Here is a 21372-nt window from a genome sequence, read left to right on the forward strand (position 1 = left end):
ATTTAAGAGGAATTTAAACATGATGCACACTCTAATGCTTGAACTAGCTAGGGTGTGACAGGGGAAAACCTGAAGCACATTGATATGCCTTAAAATCATGGTTAGTAGTAAAACACTGGTATCACCTGACAATAAAAAAATTAAACTGCGATAGATAATTAGATATCACAATGCGCTACACTTTGTATTACATATGGATAAAATATTCATTCGTTGTAAAAAATGTGGCATCAACAAATGGACACAGATCAAAACGTGGCTCTATGCAAAACATATAGTATGATTAAGTTAACGCATCCTACTAACTCAAAGAAGGGTCTGAATGTTAGAGCTATACAGTAGGAAACATGTATGGGAAAAGCACGTTTTGTTTTTCGTATGAGCATACAAACTAAAATCTTGGATGGAAATAATTCTCGTCGTCCCTCTTATCACCATATCTCTTAAGTAGATAGAGAAGCATGCTTGATCATACTAAGAAAGGTGCTAGATGCAAACAAACATCGGCAAGAAGTGTGGCTCTTTCTCAATCTTCCAGCAAGGATTGTCTTGGCATGACAACCTTTTATTCTTGATTCCTATTTTCCCCTGCATTTTCAGACAAAAGGAAGAACACATATGTAGTAAAGATAAATACTTTGGTGATCCTACATAAATACATTTGACAGTAGTAAATGCAAACATACCAATGAAGGACAAATCGATGTTCCTTGATCCTTTGTGTAGAATTCTTACGTGAATCGTCAATTCAGGTTCTACCGAAAAGAAGGTAATCTACATAGAAGTACACAGGCCGTAAGAATATATATCATATACTTGTAATAGCATGAAAACTAAAAGGAAAATGCAACAAACTGTACATGCAAACATGGTGTAGTAGGGAAAAGGAGCCAATATATATTATGTACTAAGGAAAAATAGCAACACTCTGTATCACATTAGCAAACAACAGTAGGGGAAATCAATTGATAATTGCTTGATGGCACCAGATTGAAACAGAGGAAAGCTCGACATGTGCTCGGTCAGTAACACAACATAGAGGTATGACTTTTGAGGCCAAATCAAGACACATCTAAGTGCCTTGATGAACATGGTAATAAAACAATTTAGCATTTCTAATCTCTCAACTATTTAATGTCAACCGTTGCTAGAGCAAAAACAGTGACAATCCATCTTACAGTCCCTAGAAAAAGATGCGGGAGAGGAATGAGAACTGTGGCTCATTAATGTTCGCCTTCCTCCGCTTCTTGCCGCACTTGCTCCATGAAGAAGAGTTTGAGGGATTGTGTAGCAGGTAGTACCAAAAGGCATCTGGATTTGCAAAGAAAATAAAAATAAAGATCATGAACAAACAAAGCCTGGTTAGAAAATAGCAAATAAAACATTTGAAGTGCAACAGAAAGACATGAATGGCCAGAACCTGATCCAAAAAAATACTCCAACAGAAATAGAGCTACCAATAATAGTACTCGGCAACATCTGAAACTGAAATCAATTCTCATTCCAAAAATATACATAATAATAGGTACCACTGAAAGTAAATCACATCAATGTAGTAGGGATAATTGGGTGCATATGGGGTGTAACCAATAACTGACCGAAGCAGATCGGCATAGGAAATAGGGGCATTTCTGGATGCCTGCGATGACAATTCAGATATCGATCTGCACTGGAGTTCGTTGTTGCTCGATACCATGGAGGTGCTACAACTGCAAATCCATCGCGGACTAATTGATCTCCATTGACCGTGAATCAGGAAAATCTTACCCAATCTCACCCATGGGCCATGGCTCCCTGCTAACCTAACCAAATCAAATAATACTACCTTGACAACTATGAAATCGAACTAAACGAATATGACTCAAACCAAATTAGCTGGTTGGTTAAGAAAAAATAGAAAATCTGATGGTAGAAGGATGAGTAGAAGAAGCGTGGGTTGTACTACTATTTATAGTGTGGTAAGTTTGAACATCTCATAAACTATTATATAATGTGAGGCTGGCATCAACTAAGACATGAACTTTCAAACACTGGTAACTTGTGCCATTGTACAGACAGAAAATTTAATTTCTCAGCATTAAGAACTGAACCTGTAAAGACTGGATGTGTGGTGGTAGAATCAACAAACACCGCGAGGAAGAGGCTGTAGGGAGAAGGGAGACGATGGTTAGGGATGCAGCGATGACACTCCGAGAACTCAAATTTGTCCCATCAATGGTGATGATTGTCAGAGGGCGTAACCTCACGAACGTCGGAGCAGAGACGTGGGCAGGAGATGACAGGAACGGAGTCGGTCCACTGCTTTAAGTGGAGATCAACTGCGTTAGTTACCCGCACATGAGAAGGTAGCAGTAAAGCCATCCGTCTCTGTTCTTGATATGAATCCATTTGTTTCTACTGCACAAAGACGATAGTGGCATCAATTGATTTAGTGCAGAAGGTGGAGAGACAGAGGAGGGCCATGGATAACACAGGTGGCAAGGAAAGGGAGAGACTGTGACGGGGAGTAGGGGAGGAGCCGCGATGGGGAAGAAAGGGAGTAGTGCGGCGGGGTGGGCATGGCTGTAGCTGAAGAAGGGAGGATTTGGGGAGCAGTGCGTCCACAACTGTCGGTGAGTACAACACCTATGGGATCACTGGGATCCCTTCTATGGTCGGCGGGCGCGAGGTCGTGAGAAGAGCAGGTTTAGGAGCAAGCACACGGGTTGTTTACCAAGGTTCGAGCCGCAAGGATGCGTAAAACCCTAGTCTTGCTTTGGTGGATGTATTGAGTGTTCTTGAGCTTCTTGACGCGCTCTTTCATTGTCAGCTTTAACATAAGCCACCACACGAGGTGAGTCATGACGGATGTCACTAGGGAGAACTGTCGCTGCCCCGTAAACCATGAAGAAAGGTGTATATCATTTAGATCTATTTGGGGTGGTATTGATGCTCCACAACACGGAAGGTAACTCCTCCACCCAACAACATTGCGTCCTCTGCAGGGGAACCATAAGCCAGGGTTTGATGCCTTTCAAGATCTCTTGGTTTGCTCTCTCAGCTTGACCATTGGATTGGGGGTGAGCCACTGACGGTACATCGAGCCGGATATGCTCACGTTGACAAAATTCTTCCATAGCACCCTTAGAGAGATTAGTGTCATTATATGTTACAATGCTGTGTGGAAAGCCAAAACGGAAGATCACCTTTTTCATGAATTGAATTGCCGTTGCTGCATCACACTTACTGACTGGCTCTGCCACTACCCACTTAGTGAACTTATCAACCGCCACCAAAAGGTGGGTCTTCTTGTCCTTGGATCTTTTGAAAGGACCAACCATATCAAGCCCCCAAACTGCAAACGGCCACGTAATTGGTATCATCCTCAATTCTTGAGCCTGCACATGGGCTCGTCATGCAAATTTCTGACATCCATCACACCTACTGACGAGGACCTCTCCATCAGCATGAGATGTTAACCAATAAAACCCATGTTGGAAAGCTTTGGCCACGAGGCATTTTTCCGGCATGATGACCACAATCTCCTTCATGAATCTCTCATAAGATCTCACAGCCCTCTTCTGGAGAAACAGAATGTTGAAATGCCCCTGTGACACTTCAATGGTGTAACTCTCCATTAACAATTGTCATTGACTTAGACCGCTGGGTTATCTGCCTGGCTAAGGTTTCATCCTCAGGTAACTCGCCCCGGGTCATATAAGCCAAGTAAGGTACTGTCCAATCCGGGATTACATGAAGAGCCGCCACCAACTGAGGTTTCGGGTCAAGAATAGCCAAATCCTCCTCTGTAGGTAACTTGGCCGACGGGTTATGCAAAACATCAAGAAAGACATTAGGCGGAAACGTTTTACATGGAGAACCCAACCGGCTTAAAGCGCTCGACGCTTCATTTTTCCTTTGATCAACGTGCTCAACTTGATAGCCCTTGAAATGACCAGCAATAACGTCCACCTCTCGTCGATAAGCCGCCATGAGTGGATCCTTAGAATCCCAAGTACCAGAGACTTGCTAAGCCACCAAGTCTGAGTCGCCCAAGCACCTAACCCGGCTTAAGTTCATCTCCTTCGCCATCCGAAGACCGTGGAGCAAGGCCTTATACTTAGCTGCATTGTTAGTGCAAGGGAACATCAAACGGACAACATAACAAAATTTATCGCCTCGAGGGGAAGCAAGCACAACTCCAGCCCCCGAGCCTTCCAACTGTCTGGACCCATCAAAGTGAATAGTCCAATACGTGTTATCTTGTTTTTCCTCAAGCATCTGTAGCTCTGTCCAATCATTGATGAAATCCACGAGCACCTGAGACTTGATGGCCGTGCGAGGCACATACTTCAATCCATGAGTTCCAAGCTCGATAAGCCACTTAGCAACCCGGCCAGTCGCTTCCCTGTTTTGGGTGATATGTCCCAAAGGAGCAGAGCTAACCACAGTGACAGGATGACCCAGAAAGTAGTGTTGGAGCTTCCGGCTGGCCAAGAACACCCCATATACAAGCTTCTGCCAGTGCGGATATCTCTGCTTGGACTCAATAAGCACCTCACCGATATAATAAACCGGCCTTTGAACCAGACACTCTTTGCCTGCTTCCTTCCTTTCCACCATAATAGCTACACTGACAGCCCGGCTATTAGCAGCCACATATAACAACAAAGGCTCTTTATCAATAGGGGTGGCAAGCATGGGCGGCTCAGCTAGCTGCTTCTTCAAATCCTCAAATGCTATATTAGCAGCATCACTCCAGACAAAATTATCTGTCTTTTTCATCATCTGATACAGAGGGATAACCATCTCTCCTAACTGTCTTATCAACTGGCTCAACGCTGCAATACGCCCCGCCAGACGTTGCACATCATTGATACACGCCGGTTTGGCTAGCGAAGTGATGGCTTTGATCTTCTTCGGGTTAGCTTCAATACCTCTGTTAGACACCAAATAACCCAAGAGTTTGCCTGCTGGCACACCAAAAACACATTTGGCTGGGTTAAGCATCATCTTATAAACCCGGAGATTATCAAAGGTTTCCTTCAGGTCATGTATCAATGTCTATTTCTCTCTGTACTTTACCACAATATCATCCACATAAGCATGAACATTACGGCCAAATTGGTTATGAAGGAAATTTTGCACACATCTCTGATAAGTCGCCTGGGCACTCTTGACCCCAAAAGGCATATACACAAAGCAGAAGGCTCCAAAGGGAGTTATGAAAGCTATCTTCTCCTGGTCCTTAACTACCATCTTGATCTGATGATAACCAGAATACGCATCCAAAAAACTCAAACGCTCACAACCTGTCATAGAATAAATAATCTGACCAATACGAGGGAGAGCAAAAGGATTAGCCAGACAAGCTTTGTTTAAATCCATGTAATCGACACACATGCGCCAAGTGCCGTTCTTCTTAAGTACTAGCATCGGGTCAGCCAACCACTCAATATGAAAAACTTCGACGATAAACCCAGCTGCCAAGAGCCGGGCTACTTCCTCTCCCATGGCCTTCGGCCTCTCCTCATTAAACCGTTGAAGAAACTGTTTAACCGGCTTAAATTTTGGATCAATATTAAGAGTGTGCTCAGCGAGTTCTCTCGGTACACCCAGCATGTCTGAATGCTTCCATGCAAAGATGTCCCGGTTCTCACGGATGAACTCATTGAGTGCGCTTTCCTATTTTGAATCCAGATTGGCACTAACACTGAACTACTTGGATTAATCGCCTGGAACAAAATAGACCATTTTGGTGTCATCTGCCGATTTAAACTTTAAAACCAGATCATGCTCTGTAGTTGGCTTTTGAAGGACGTCATATCCACTGGGTCAACATTATCTTTGTAAAATTTCAACTCCTCCGTTGCACAAACTGACTCAGCATAAGCCGCATCCCCTTCTTCACATTCTAGAGCTATCTTACGGCTCCCATGCATTGTGATACTTCCCTTGTGACCCGGCATCTTAAGCTGCAGATACACATAACAAGGCCATGCCATGAACTTCGCATAAGCAGGCCGTCCAAACAGAGCATGATAATCTCTAGAAAGAACTTCCAGAGCTATCTTACCAACTGGATATGCCGACTTACCACGCACCACGCCATGGAAAACAGTGTTTGACGGCTTGAGATTTTTATCAGTCAACCCCATGTGACGGATACTACAGGATATTGATGCTGCTCCCCCCGTCCATGAGTACGTTGGTAAACTTATACCCTCCGACCTGAGGTGTGACTACCAAAGCCAAATGACCCTGATTGTCAACCTGGGGCGGGTGATCTTCCCGCCTCGACACGATGGGTTGCTCAGACCAACGCAGATAATGAGGAACCGCCGGCAACAACATTGACTGGCCTCCTATGAAGCTTCTGGTCACGCTTACACAAGCTAGTGTTAAGCACATGATATTGCCCACTATTCAACTGCTTCGGGTTGCTCTGATAACCAAACTGTTGCTGATGTTCACCCCCCCTGATTACTCTGCTGGTTGTAACCACCACGGTTGCTGTAATTACCTTGATTTCCTTGGAATCCAGAGTTAGAACTGCCACCGCCATAGCCCGGACCATGAGAGCCGGGCCCAGAACTGCCATCTGGCCCATGGCTGTCATGAAAAAGATTTGAATTTTTGTACTCCTTCATAATGTGACAATCCTTCCATAGGTGCCCTGATGGTTTTTCTTTCATACCATGTTTTTGGGCAGGGCTAATTTAACACATGTTCAAGATTGATACCAGATCCTCCGGCCTGTGGGGGAGGTTTACCCTTACGACGCTGACCATTATTCTATGCATTGGTGTTAGCCACAAAGTCAAAACTACTATCAGCCTTGCGCTTACCATTGCCTCTCGGGTTACACTGCTGCCCCTTAGCATTGCTGCTCCGCTTTGCCTTCCCCGTTTTCTCATCATCAGACTCGAGGTCTTCGGTACTATCAGAGTCAGCATAGTTAACTAGAGCCGCCATGAGTGTCCCCATGTCATTGCAGTGGCGTTTGAGCCGCCCTAGTTTCTGCTTCAAGGGCGTGAAATGACAATTGTTCTCCAGCATCAATACCGTTGAGTCGGCACTGATGCGATCTTACGAGTGCAAGATTTTTGACACCCGGCGCACCCAATGGGTTGTTGACTCACCTTCTTCTTGAACACAATTGACATGGGTTGTTTACATATGTCTTTGAAGTTCTGGATGAATCGGGCCCTTAACTTGGCCCATGACCCGATGGAATTGGCATGGAGCCCTTTCAACCAAGTGCAGGCCGTCCCTTCTAACATTAGCGGGAATATTTAGCACATACAGCCTCGCTGACATCCAGAAACTCCATGGTCATCTCATCACTCTCAATACATGCCTTAGGACTTAAATCGACTGTATAGTTAGGCACCTTGCGAGGACCTTTGAAATCCTTGGGCAGACGCTCATTACGTAGATCCGGCACTAAGCATGGCACGCCCAAGTTTCTAAAGGTTACACCTGGTTCCATAGAGGTGGTTGGACGAACCAGAGTTGGTTGACGAGCCGCATACTGAGCCACCAGCTCGGCCTCTCGGCGTTCTCTACCTTGATCCACTACGTTCTGAGCATTAGCACCACTGCTTGATACAGCCGACTCATCAATATGCCTGTTGTTTGATACAGCCGGCTCATCATGTCCACGGGGCGGGTTACGGTTCCGCCCATTTCTTGATACAACCAGCTCATCAATATGCCTGCTATAACTCCGGCTTGGGCGAGGGGTGGAATGAACCCTATCACGGCTGCAAGAATAAGCCTGCAGCTGAACAAGCGCTGTCTGAAGGAGATCTCTAGCCCTCTGTGTTTCAACCGCCGCTGGTGACTCACCTTCAACCGGGATAGCCGCCAATCATGATGCCGCAGCAATCATGTTATCCAAAGGGTTAGAGTAATTACCCGATGGCATCGGCACGTACTGCGGCCGGTTATTATTCTGACGAGGCGGATCCATCATGCGCGGCTGAACCGGCGTAGCCCTCCTAGGCGCTTCGACCCGGTTTTCTACTGCCGGGTTACTGGTTCCTGCCCCTGGCGTATTAAAGAGAATCCTTGCCTCGTAAACCGAAGGCAGACGAGTCTGATGCTGCTACGTCAATTTTGCATCATGCTTTTATATTGATATTTATTGCATTATGGACTGTTATTACACATTATGTCACAATACTTATGCATATTCTCTCTTATTTTACAAGGTTTTCATGAAGAGGGAGAATGCCGGCAGCTGGAATGCTGGGCTTGAAAAGGAGCAAATATTAGAGACATATTCTGCACAACTCCAAAAGTCCTGAAACTTCACGGGAGCACGTTTCAGAATATCTAAAAAAATATTGGGAGAAAGGAGTACCAGAGGGGGCCACCCACCGTCCATGAGGGTGGGGGCGCGCACTACCCCCCTGGGCGCGCCCCCTACCTCGTGGGCCCCCTGGTGGCCCTCTGATGCCCATCTTTGGCTATATGGAGTTTTTGTTGAGGAAACAATCATAAGCAAGCTTTCTGGACGAAACTCCGCCGCCATGAGGCGGAACCTTGGCGGAACCAATATAGGGCTCCGGCGGAGCTATTCTCCCGGGGAAACTTCCCTCCAGGAGGGGGAAATCATCACCATCGTCATCACCAATGATCCTGTCATCGGGAGGGGGTCAATCTCCATCAACATCTTCACCAACACCATCTCATCTCAAACCCTAGTTCATCTCTTGTATCCAATCACTACTAGGGAAAAGCCTAGCAGCAGCGCGGGTTTTAGGCCTATCAGTAGCGCGGGGCGATGCGCTACTGATAAGGCGCTACAACTAACGTATAGCAATAGCGTGCCTCCGCCCATGCTACTACTAAATTGACTTAGTAGTAGTCACTTCCCGGAGGAGCGCTACTGGTAATTAGTAGTAGCGCTTCTCCCTGCCCGCGCTGCTACTATTATTTCATATTTTATTTCTTTTTTATTTCATGTTGTATTCGTACACCTTTACACAAGTTTTCATACAACAGGAATTTAGAAATTGTTTTTACATCATAATGAGTTATTAAATCACGGGGTTAAAGAACCGTGGACTAGTTTCAAGTGGATGGACATCCACTTGAAACTAATCTGTGGTTCTTTCACCCAATGATATAATAAATATCATCATCATCATATCATTAACAACTTATCATCATAATACAACATTGTCATATAACACCTCCTCAAGATCATCGTTTTCATCAATGAGTCATCACATAGCAAATTGGTCACTAGTCGTAATCACAAGTACTCCTCATCATCAATTCTAACACATTGTATCACATAATAAACATATTGTACCTCATAGGACCTACTACATTCTCTTAGGACCTACTATATTCTCTAAGGAAAAATAGCAAAAAACAAGATAGCCCCTGACTCTCCATTATGGAGAATGGAGATTATCCTGTCTCCAATTCTTGCCTTTCGCTTAATGTTACTTCCAAGAACCTCCTTGCGAATGTCCAAACATTTTTTCCATTCTTTGATTAGCATGTGTTCACTGGTTTTAGAAATCTGATATGCACAGGTGAGCTCCTTAGATTGACCTGGCTGTATGTTCAGAACTGCAAGGCGACCTTTCTGATACATCATATGAGGCACACAATCCATCGGAATTTTCTGTTGAAAAACATAGTAATAACTTCGTAGTTAGCAATGATGTACTAGTTTTAGAAGTATGCAAAAGATGCATGGATGTCATAATAGTAAAAAATCCTACCAGGGTATCTCCATAGAAGTTACCATGGTTCAACATGTGCACTAGTGGCACGTATTCACCATAATTTGGCGGAGTTCGATAATAGGTATTGTAATTCTCAAGATAAGTACAATAAGAAATCAGATGACTTTTCTCCTTATAAGTTAATTCGGAGCCATCAGTGTAGTGGGTTTTGTCTACCATCTTCTGCACATTCTTTGAAGATTCAAAATAAGCTGTCAATGGAAATAAGCTGTCAACTATTTTGAAATAAACAATATAAATTAGTTAATAACTATGTTTGAGAAACTCACATTGCGGTAGAATCGGAAGCGTATCAACAAGGACCCAAATATCCATATTGTCTTGCTCGATGTCAGGATCACCAAGATCCATGGTGACAATCATACCCTCATAAAAACCATACATTTTGCAAAGTGCTTCCCAATTTTGGCAACCAAAATGGGTTACACTCTGAGAATTGTATAGATTTACTTCAAAATCGATATCATGAGGGTCCTTAGGTGTATTTTATTTGTTTGAAAATTTTCATGGTCTTCAAAACCCATCCTCTCCAAGACATAGCTTTTTGCATGGCATGGGATAAGCTAGTCGAAGTGTAAAATATGAAAATTAGACATTGAAATAGTTGAAGTCATGCTTAATTACGAAAAAAACACTTGTCATTGTTGTGTACCATTTCAACATCGAAGGTCTCCTCTAGCTTAATGCTGAAGCGCCGATCTTCGTCCATCTCAACGAACATGTCGCACATACCTCGATCGTCGTGGCACCAGCTGCACTCCCCCGGGAGACTGTCGTCGTCCGAGTACGACATCTCCTACATTCATAATTCAAAAATTAAACTTGTACAATTAAATATATGTACTAAAAAACCTAAATTAGATCATTATTTTTCGAGAAAATCCAGGCCACTTGATATTTCCTACATATTCTAGCACAAGTCATGCCAGAATTCACGGAAAAATCCGGCATGACCTTGGCTAAAAAAGGACATATCGATCGCCTGAAATTTTCCGGAACGGAAATTAATCAACACTCCGGCAAAACATAGGCCACTCGGAGGTGTAAATTGGACATGAACGGCCACTTGGGCAACCGCATATCCTATTTGAGAAAATATGACATGTTCAACTAGTTTTATTAATTCAACTAGTTCTTACTAAATATAAACTTACTATAAATAGAAAAAACTAGTTCTTTCTAAAAATAAAGTAGTTCAACTAGTTATATTAATTATCTTACTAAAAATACATTAGTTCTATTAATTCAACTAGTTTATTAATTTACTTACTAAACTAGTTCAACTACAACTAAAGTAGTCCAACTAGTTTATTAATTTACTTACTAAAAATAAAATAGTTGCTTTAACTAAAAAATAAACTAGTTCTATTAATTTTCGTACTAAAAAAAATAGTTGTATTAACTAAACTAGTTCAATTAAGCACTTACTATGAATAAAAATAAACTAGTTTTTACTAAAAATAAACTAGTTCAACTAGTTATATTAGTTTTCTTACTAATTCTATTAAACACTTACTAAAATTTAACCCTAACTAATTTGAAGAACTCTAAAATTTAATCCTAACTAATTTGATGAACTCTAAACTAATTCTACTTAACAACTACTGCCATAATTAGCATCTAATTTGATGAACCCTAACTAATTAGATGAACTCTGAAATTTAACCCTAAGAACCCTAGCTAGGCAGAGGTAGGGGAGGAGGAGGAGGGTGTGCTCACCTCTAGCGCCGGCGGAGTTAGGGAGAGGGGCACGCGGCGTCGAGGTTGGGGATGGGGTCGTGGCGGCGGGCACACTGCGGAGGGAGGCGATGTAGGGGGGTTGTCGAAGTCGGGGTCGGGGGCGGCGTCGAGGTCACAGTCGGGGGCGGGGGCGGCATCAAAGGTGTGCGGAGAGCGACGGTTCGCGCGCGGCGGCCGACGATGTTGCAGGGCGGCGACAGGGAGGAGTAGGGATTCAGGGGAAGTGGCCGTGGGGGAAGAACGAACCGCGCGGTTAAGTTAAAAGTAGCAGTAGCGCGATCCAGGAAGTGCGCTGCTGCTATGGTAGCTATAGCGCGTTTCTTAACAAGCGCTACTGCTATTCCTTCGCATTTTTATTTGCTTTCCATTTAATTTTCTTTTCATTAGCAGTAGCGCCTTTGTTCGTAAACACGCTACTACAAAAAAGTAGCGGTAGCGCGGTTCCACGTAGATCGCTACTACTATGTGTAGCCTATCGGCTAAGACGTGGGAATTTTAGTAGTAGCACTTTTGTACTCAGGCGCGCTACTGCTATAACTGTATCTGTAGCGCTGTTTAAAATACCGCGTTGCTGCTAATTAGCACCAACGTGTGTTTTTATCCCGCACTACTGCTAATGTTCTGTTTATAAGGTTTTCCCTAGTAGTGAATCTTTGTCCCAATGCCTTAGATTGGTACCTGTGGGTTGCTAGTAGTGTTGATTACTCTTTGTAGTTGATGCTAGTTGGTTTATTCCGTGGAAGATCATATGTTCAAATCCTTTATGCATATTAATACCCCTCTGATTATGAACATGATTATGATTTGTGAGTAGTTACGTTTGTTCCTGAGGACATGGGAGAAGTCTTGCTATAAGTAGTCATGTGAATTTGGTATTCGTTCGATATTTTGATGAGATGTATGTTGTCTCTCCTCTAGTGGTGTCATGTGAACGTCAACTACATGACACTTCACATTGTTTGGGCCTAGAGGAAGGCATTGGGAAGTAATAAGTAGACGATGGGTTGCTAGCGTGACAGAAGCTTAAACCCTAGTTTATGTGTTGCTTCATAAGGGGCTGATTTGGATCCATATGTTTCATGCTATGGTTAGGTTTACCTTAATACTTCTATTGTAGTTGTGGATGCTTGCAATGGGGGTTAATCATTAGTGGGATGCTTGTCCAAGGAAGGACAGTACCCAAGCACCGGTCCACCCACATATCAAATTATCAAAGTACCGAAAGCGAATCATATGAACGTGATGAAAACTAGCTTGACGATAATTCCCATGTGTCCTCGGGAGCGCTTCACTTTATATAAGAGTTTGTCCAGGCTTGTCCTTTGCTACAAAAACGATTGGTTCATCTTGTTGCACCTTATTTACTTTTACTATTTGTTACCTGTTACAAATTACCTTATCACAAAACTATCTGTTACCGATAATTTCAGTGCTTGCAGAGAATACCTTACTGAAAACTGGTTATCATTTCCTTCTGCTCCTCGTTGGGTTCGACACTCTTACTTATAGAAAGGACTATGATAGATCCCCTGCACTTGTGGGTCTTCAAGACTCTTTTTCTGGCGCCGTTGCCGGGGAGTGAAGCACCTTTGGTAGGTGCAATTTGGTAAGGAAAAATTTATATAGTGTGCTGAAATTAACTGTCACTTGTTACTATGGATCATAATCCTTTGAGGGGCTTGTTCGGGGTATCTTCACCCCGACCAGTAGAGCAAAGAGTTGCTCCTCAACCTATTGAACCGACTAAAAATCTTGACTTCGTAATTCCTTCGGGTATGATAGAGAAACTGCTAGCTAATCCTTTTATAGGACATGGAACATTACGTCCCGATTTGCACCTTATCTATGTGCATGAAGTTAGTGGATTATTTAAGCTTGCAGGTATGCCCGAGGATGTTATCAAGAAGAAGGTCTTCCCTTTATCTTTGAAGGGAGAGGCATTCACATGGTTTAGGCTATGTGATGATACGGGATCATGGAACTACAACCGATTGAAATTGGAATTTCATCAGAAGTTTTATCCTATGCATCTTGTTCATCATGATCGTAATTATATATACAATTTTTGGCCTCGCGAAGGAGAAAGTATCTCTCAAGCTTGGGAGAGGCTCAAGTGAATGTTATATTCATGCCCCAATCATGAGCTCTCAAAAGAAATGATTATTAAAAAAATTTATGCTCAGCTTTCTCTCAATAATCGCTCCATGCTCGATACTTCTTGTACTGGATCTTTTATGATAAAGACTATTGAATTCAAATGGGATTTATTGGAAATAATTAAATGCAAGTCTGATGATTGGGACCTCGATGTAGGTAAGGAGTCAGGTATAACACCTGAGTTTGATTGTGTTAAATCTTTTATGGATACCGATGCTTTCCATGAATTTAGCACTAAATATGGACTTGACTCTGAGATAGTAGCTTCTTTCGGTGAATCCTTAGCTACTCATTTTGATCTCCCTAAGGAGAAGTGGTTTAAATATAATCCTCCCATTGAAGTAAAATTAGTTGCACCTATTAAAGGTGAAGAAAAGACTACCACTTATAATGATCCATTTGTTCCCACTTCTTATATTGAGAAACCACCTTTCCCTGTTATAATAAATGATCATGTTAGAGCTTCAATTGTGGTTCGTAAGGGCAATACTAGAACACCTACTCCCTCTGAGGAAATTAAAGTTGAACCTAGTGTTGCTATGGTTAAAGATATCTTGGCTGATAATATTGATGGGCATGTTATTTACTTCTGTAATGAAGCTGCTAGAATTGCTAGACCTGATACTAAAAATAAACATAGACCTGTTGTAGGCATGCCTGTTATTTTTGTTAAAATAGGAGATCATTGCTATCATGGCTTATGTGATATGGGTGCTAGTGCTAGTGCAATTGCAATACCTCATTCCTTATACAAAGAAATTATGCATGATATTGCACCTGCTGAGTTAGAAGAAATTGATGTTACAATTAAGCTTGCCATTTGAGACACTATTTCACCCATTGGAATCGTTAGAGATGTTGAAGTCTTGCGTGGGAAAGTTAAATATCATGCTGATTTTCTTGTTCTCGGTTCCCCACAAGATGACTTTTGTTCCATTTTATTTGGTAGACCCTTCTTGAATATTGTTAATGCTAAGATAGACTGCAATAAGGATTGTTTCTGTTAGTTTAGGGATATGTCTCATGAGTTTAATTTTGGTATGTTTCATAGACAACCCCATGATAAAGAATTACCTAGTAAAGATGAAATTGTTGGTCTTGCTTTTATTGTCGTGCCTCCTAATGATCCTTTAGAACAATATTCGCTAGACCATGAAAATGATATGTTTATGACTGAAAGAAGGGAAATAGATGAAGTATTCTTTAAACAGGGACCTATTTTGAAACCCAACTTGCCTGTTGAAATCCTAGGGGATCCTCCTCCACCCAAGGGTGATCCCGTGTTTGAGCTTAAACCATTACCTGATACTCTTAAATACGCTTATCTAGATGAGAAAGAGATATATCATGTTATTATTAGTGCTTACCTTTCAGAGTATGAAGAAAAGAAATTATTGAAAACTCTGAAGAAGCACCGTGCTCCTATTGGATACACTCTTGATGATCTTAAGGGCATTAGTCCCACTCTCTGCCAGCACAAAATAAAATTGGAGAAAGACGCGAAACCGGTTGTTGATCGCCAACGATGGTTAAATCCTAAGATGAAATAAGTGGTAAGAAAAGAAATACTAAAGCTTCTGGAGGAAGGTATAATTTATCCCTTTACTGATAGTCAATGGGTAAGTCCTGTTCATTGTGTCCCTAAGAAGTGAGGTATTACTGTTGTTCCTAATGATAAAGATGAATTGATCCCACAAAGAATTATGACATGTTATAGAACGGTAATTGATTTCCGCTAATTAAATAAAGCTACTAAAAAGGATCATTACCCTTTACCTTTTATTGGTCAAATGCTAGAAAGATTATCCAAACATACACATTTTTGCTTTCAAGATGGTTATTCTGGTTTCTCTCAAATACCTGTTTCAAAATAAGAAAAGACAACTTTCACTTGCCCTTTTGGTACCTTTGCTTATAGAGATATGCCTTTTGGTTTATGCAATGCACCTGCTACCTTTCAAAGATGTATGACTGCTATATTCTCTGACTTTTGTGAAAAGATTGTTGAGGTTTTCATGGATGATTTCTCCGTTTATGGAACTTCTTTTGATGATTGCTTAAGCAACCTTGATCGAGTTTTGCACAGATGTGAAGAAACTAATCTTGTCTTGAATTGGGAGAAGTGCCACTTTATGGTTATTGAAAAGATGTCGTGTCCTAAGGACATTAAAGGTATAAGAAGTTTCCTTGGTCATGCCGGTTTTTATAGGAGGTTCATTAAGGACTTCTCTAAAATTTCTAGGCCTCTGACTAATCTCTTACAAAAAGATGTTCCTTTTGTTTTTGATGATCACTGTGTAGAAGCATTTGAAATACATAAGACAACTTTGATTCCTGCACCCATTGTTCAGCCTCCTGATTGGAATTTACCATTTGAAATCATGTGTGATGCTAGTGATTATGTTTTAGGGGCTTTTCTAGGACAAAGAGTTGATAAGAAATTAAATGTTATTCAATATGCTAGTAAAAATCTAGACAGTGATCAAAGAAACTATGCTACTACTGAAAACGAATTTTTAGCAGTTGTATTTGCTTGTGATAAGTTTAGACCTTACATTGTTGATTCTAAAGTAACTGTTCACACTAATCATGTTGTTATTAAATATCTTACGGAAAAGAAAGATGCTAAACCTAGACTTATTACATGGGTTCTCCTACTACAAGAATTTGATTTGCATATTATTGATAGAAAGGGAGCTGAGAACCCCGCTGCACACAACTTGTGTAGGTTAGAGAATGTTCTTGATGACCCACTACCTATTGATGATAGCTTTCCTAATGAACAATTAGCTGTGATAAATGCTGCTCGTACTGCTCCATGGTATGCTGATTATGCTAATTGTATTGTTCCTAAGTTTATACCACCTAGTTTCACATACCAGCAAAAGAAAAAGTTCTTCTATGATTTAAGACATTACTTTTGGGATGACCCACACCTTTATAAAGAAGGAGTATATGGTGTTATTAGACGTTGTGTACCTGAGCATGAACAGGAATAGATCCTACGCAAGTATCACTCTAAATCTTATGGAGGACACCATGCTGGAGATAGAACTGCACATAAGGTATTGCAATCCGGTTTTTATTGGCCTACTCTCTTCAAGGATGCCCATAAGTTTGTCTTCTCTTGTGATGAATGTCAAAGAATTGGTAATATTAGCAGACGTCAATAAATGCCTATGAATTATTCACTTGTTGTTGAACCATTTGATGTTTGGGGCTTTGATTATATGGGACCGTTTCCTTCCTCTAATGGGTACACACATATTATAGTTGTTGTTGACTATGTTACTAAGTGGGTAGAAGCTATTCCAACTAGTAGTGCTGATCATAACACCTCTATTAAGATGCTTAAAGAAGTTATTTTTCTGAGGATTGGAGTCCCTAGATACTTAATTACTAATGGTGGTTCACATTTTATTCATGGTGCTTTCCGTAAAATGCTTGCTAAATATGATGTTAATCATAGAATTGCATCTCCTTATCACCCATAGTCTAGTGGTGAAGTAGAACTGAGTAATAGAGAGCTGAAATTAATTTTGCAAAAGACTGTTAATCGATCTAGAAAAAATTGGTCCAAGAAACTTGATGCTGCATTTTGGGCCTATAGAACTGCATATAAAAATCCTATGGGTATGTCTCCTTATAAAATGGTTTGTGGTAAAGCTTGTCACTTACCTCTCGAATTAGAACATCAGGCATATTGGGCCATTAAAGAGCTCAATTATGATTTCAAACTTGCCGGTGAGAAGAGGCTTTTTGACATTAGCTCACTTGATGAATGATGAACCCATGCTTATGAGAATGCCAAATTGTTTAAAAAAAGTTAAAAGATGGCATGATAAAAGGATACAAAAACATGAGTTTAATGTAGGTGATTATGTATTTTTATACAACTGTTGTTTAAGATTTTTTGCAGGCAAACTCCTCTCTAAATGGGAAGGTCCTTACATCATCAAGGACGTCTATCGTTTTGGTGCCATAAAAATCAACAACTTCGAAGGCACAAATCCGAGGGTGGTGAACGGTCAAAGAATCAAACATTATATCTCAGGTAATCCCATAAATGTTGAAACTAATGTTATTGAAATTGTAACCCCGAAGGAATACATAAGGGACACTTTCTAGAAAGTTTCACACCCCGAAAAGGAATAGGTACATTGTACGGTAAGTAAACCGACTCCAGAACAGTTATAATAGCAATTTTTCTCCGTTTTCGAATATTTATGAACTTGGAAAATAAGAAGTAGTCCGGAAAGGACACAAGGCTTCCACGAGGGTGGAGGGCGCGCCCCCTGCCTCGTGGGTACCTCGTGTGCTCTCTGGACTCCGTTTTATGGCACAATACTTCTTTTGGTTGGTAAAAATTCATTATATAATCTCCCAAAGGTTTTGACCACCGTATCACGCAAATATCTCATGTTTTTGTTTTGAGTTGTTTTCTACTTGGTTGTCAAGGCCAGGCATCATGTCGTCTCCATCCTCCTCCAACAATGAGGGCAACGATGCTTGGCTAATGAAGATAGAGCTGAAGAGAGAACAGCCCGGAGAGATCAACAAGGATGATGGGATCAAGAAGGCCATGGGGGACCAAGTTTCGGCAGTAGCAGAAGAAGACATCCTTCAACCTCACCGCAATCTCTTTACCCCAATGTAGATTAAGGCTTTCAAGATGATTGATTTAGCTCGTATTCAAAGCAAGTATCTCACAAGTGAAAATATTTTGTTGAAGGAGCATATCATCGCACTCAAGGGCATTATCCGCAAATTGGAGGATCTCCTATGCTCGATGTGCAACTATCCATCATCACCAACACCTTCTTCACCAACAAAGAAGAACTGAGTATCGGGTATGGGCACTCCCCTTGGCAACTGCCAAGCTTAGGGGAGTGCCCCGGTATCGTATCACCATCACACCTTTATCTTTACCGTTTTTCTTAGTTCGATCCTTTTGGTAATATCTTGATCTAGTAGAATAAAGTTTTAGTATGATCTAGTTTTGAGTTTTTCTTTATGATCCTTCTATGTAATCGAGTCCGTGAGCTTTATATAATAAAGATAAGTGTTGAGTCAAGGGCTTGATTATCTTACTATGATCTTGAGGGAATAAAATAAAAGAAAAAGAATAAAAAGAAATAAAGGGATCATGTTGATCTTATGGAGAGTAATGGCTTCACATATAAAGAGTATGACGAATAAAAATTGTTGAGAGTTGACAAGCATAGTTTTGGTCATCCTTGCAATTAATAGGAAGTAATAAAGAAGGACAAGTTTTCACATATAAATATACTATCTTGGACATCTTTTATGATTGTGAGCACTCATTAAATATGACATGCTAAAGAGTTGATATTGGACAAGGAAGACAACATAATTGGTTATGTTTTCTTGCATCTGAGATAAATTATATTGTCATGGATCATCCAACATGTTGAGCTTGCCTTTCCCTATATTGCTAGCCAATTTCTTTGCACCAAGTAGAGATACTACTTGTGCTTCCAAATATCCTTAAACCCAATTTTTCCATGAGAGTCCACCATATCTACCTATGGATTGAGTAAGATCCTTCAAGTAAGTTGTCATCGTTGCAAGCAATAAAAATTGCTCTCTAAATATGTATGATTCATTAGTGCGGAGAAAATAAGCTTTATACGATCTTGTGATGTGGAAGAGATAAAAGCAAAAGACTGCATAATAAAGGTCCATATGACAAGTGGCAATATGAAGTGACATTCTTTTCCATTAAGATTTTGTGCATCCAACCATAAAAGCACATGACAACCTCTGCTTCCCTCTGTGAAGGGCCTATCTTTTATTCTTGTCTTATACTTCATATAAGAGCCACGGTGATTCTTCACCTTTCCTTTTTACATTTTATCCTTTGGCAAGCACAATGTGTTGGAAAGATCCTGATATATATAGCTAATTGGATGTGAGTTTTTATGAACTATTATTGTTGACATTACTCTTGGGGTAAAAGGTTGGGAGGCAAAACTATAAGCCCCTATCTTTCTTGGTTTCCGATTAAAACTTCATAACCATAAATATCGCGCGAGTGTTAGCAATTGTGAAAGACTAAACGATGGTTGAGTATGTGGACTTCCTGGAAAGCTCTTATTGAATCTTTCTGATGTTATGATAAATTGCAATTGCCTCAATGTCTGATATTAGAGTTTGTTGGTTCTCAATGAAGTTTATGATTCATACTTGCAATTGTGATTGAATTGTTAGTTTAGCATAAGATATCATATGACAATATATATATATATGTTGTTGTTCTAAGAATGATCATGATGCTCTCATGTCCGTATTTTATTTTTATCAACACCTATATCTCTAAACATGTGGACATATTTTTCAATTTCGGCTTTCACTTGAGGACAAGCGAGGTCTAAGCTTGGGGTAGTTGATACATCAATTTTGCATCATGCATTTATATTGATATTTATTGCATTATGGGCTGTTATTACACATTATGTCACCATACTTATGCCTATTCTATCTTATTTTACAAGGTTTAGATGAAGAGGGAGAATGTCGGCAGCCGGAATTCTAAGCTGAAAAAGGAGGAAATATTAGAGACCTATTCTGCACAACTCCAAAAGTCCTGAAACTTCAGGGGAGCATGTTTCAGAATATATAAAAAATATTGGGTGAAAGAAGTACCAGAGGGGGGCCACCCACCGTCCAGGAGGGTGGGGGCGCGCCCTACCCCCTGGATGCGCCCCCTGCCTCGTGGGCCCCTTGGTGGCCCTCTGATGCCCATCTTGGGCTATATGGAGTCTTTCGTTCAGGAAAAAATCATAAGCAATCTTTCGGGATGAAACTCCGCCGCCACGAGGCGGAACCTTGGCGGAACCAATCTAGGGCTCCGGCTGAGCTGTTCTGCCGGGGAAACTTCCCTCCAGGAGGGGTAAATCATCACCATCATCATCACCAACGATCCTCTCATCCGGAGGGGGTCAATCTCCATCAACATCTTCACCAACACGATCTCATCTCAAACCCTAGTTCATCTCTTGTATCCAAACTTTGTCCCAAAGCCTGAGATTGGTACCTGTGGGTTGCTAGTAGTGTTGATTACTCTTTGTAGTTGATGCTAGTTGGTTTACTCGGTGGAAGATCATATGTTCAGATCCTTTATGCATATTAATACCCCTCTGATTATGAACATGAATATGATTTGTGAGTAGTTACGTTTGTTCCTGAGGACATGGGAGAAGTCTTGCTATAAGTAGTAATGTGAATTTGGTATTCGTTCGATATTTTGATGAGATGTATGTTGTATCTCCTCTAGTTGTGTCATGTGAACGTCGACTACATGACACTTCACCATTGTTTGGGCCTAGAGGAAGGCATTGGGAAGTAATAAGTAGATGATGTGTTGCTAGAGTGACAGAAGCTTAAACCCTAGTTTATGCGTTGCTTCGTAAGGGGCTCATTTGGATCCATATGTTTCATGCTATGGTTAGGTTTACCTTAATACTTCTGTTGTAGTTGCGAATGCTTCCACTGTGGGGTTAATGATAAGTCGGATGCTTGTCCAAGGAAGGACAGTACCCAAGAACCGGTCCACCCACATATCAAATTATCAAAGTACCGAACGCGAATCATATGAACATGATGAAAACTAGCTTGACGATAATTCCCATGTGTCCTCGGGAGAGCTTTCCTTTATATAAGAGTTTGTCCACGCTTGTCCTTTGCTACAAAAAGGATTGGGACA

Source organism: Triticum urartu, chromosome 4A (assembly GCF_056163025.1).
Source record: "Triticum urartu cultivar PI428250 chromosome 4A, HENAU_Tu73, whole genome shotgun sequence".
Lineage (NCBI taxonomy): Eukaryota > Viridiplantae > Streptophyta > Magnoliopsida > Poales > Poaceae > Triticum > Triticum urartu.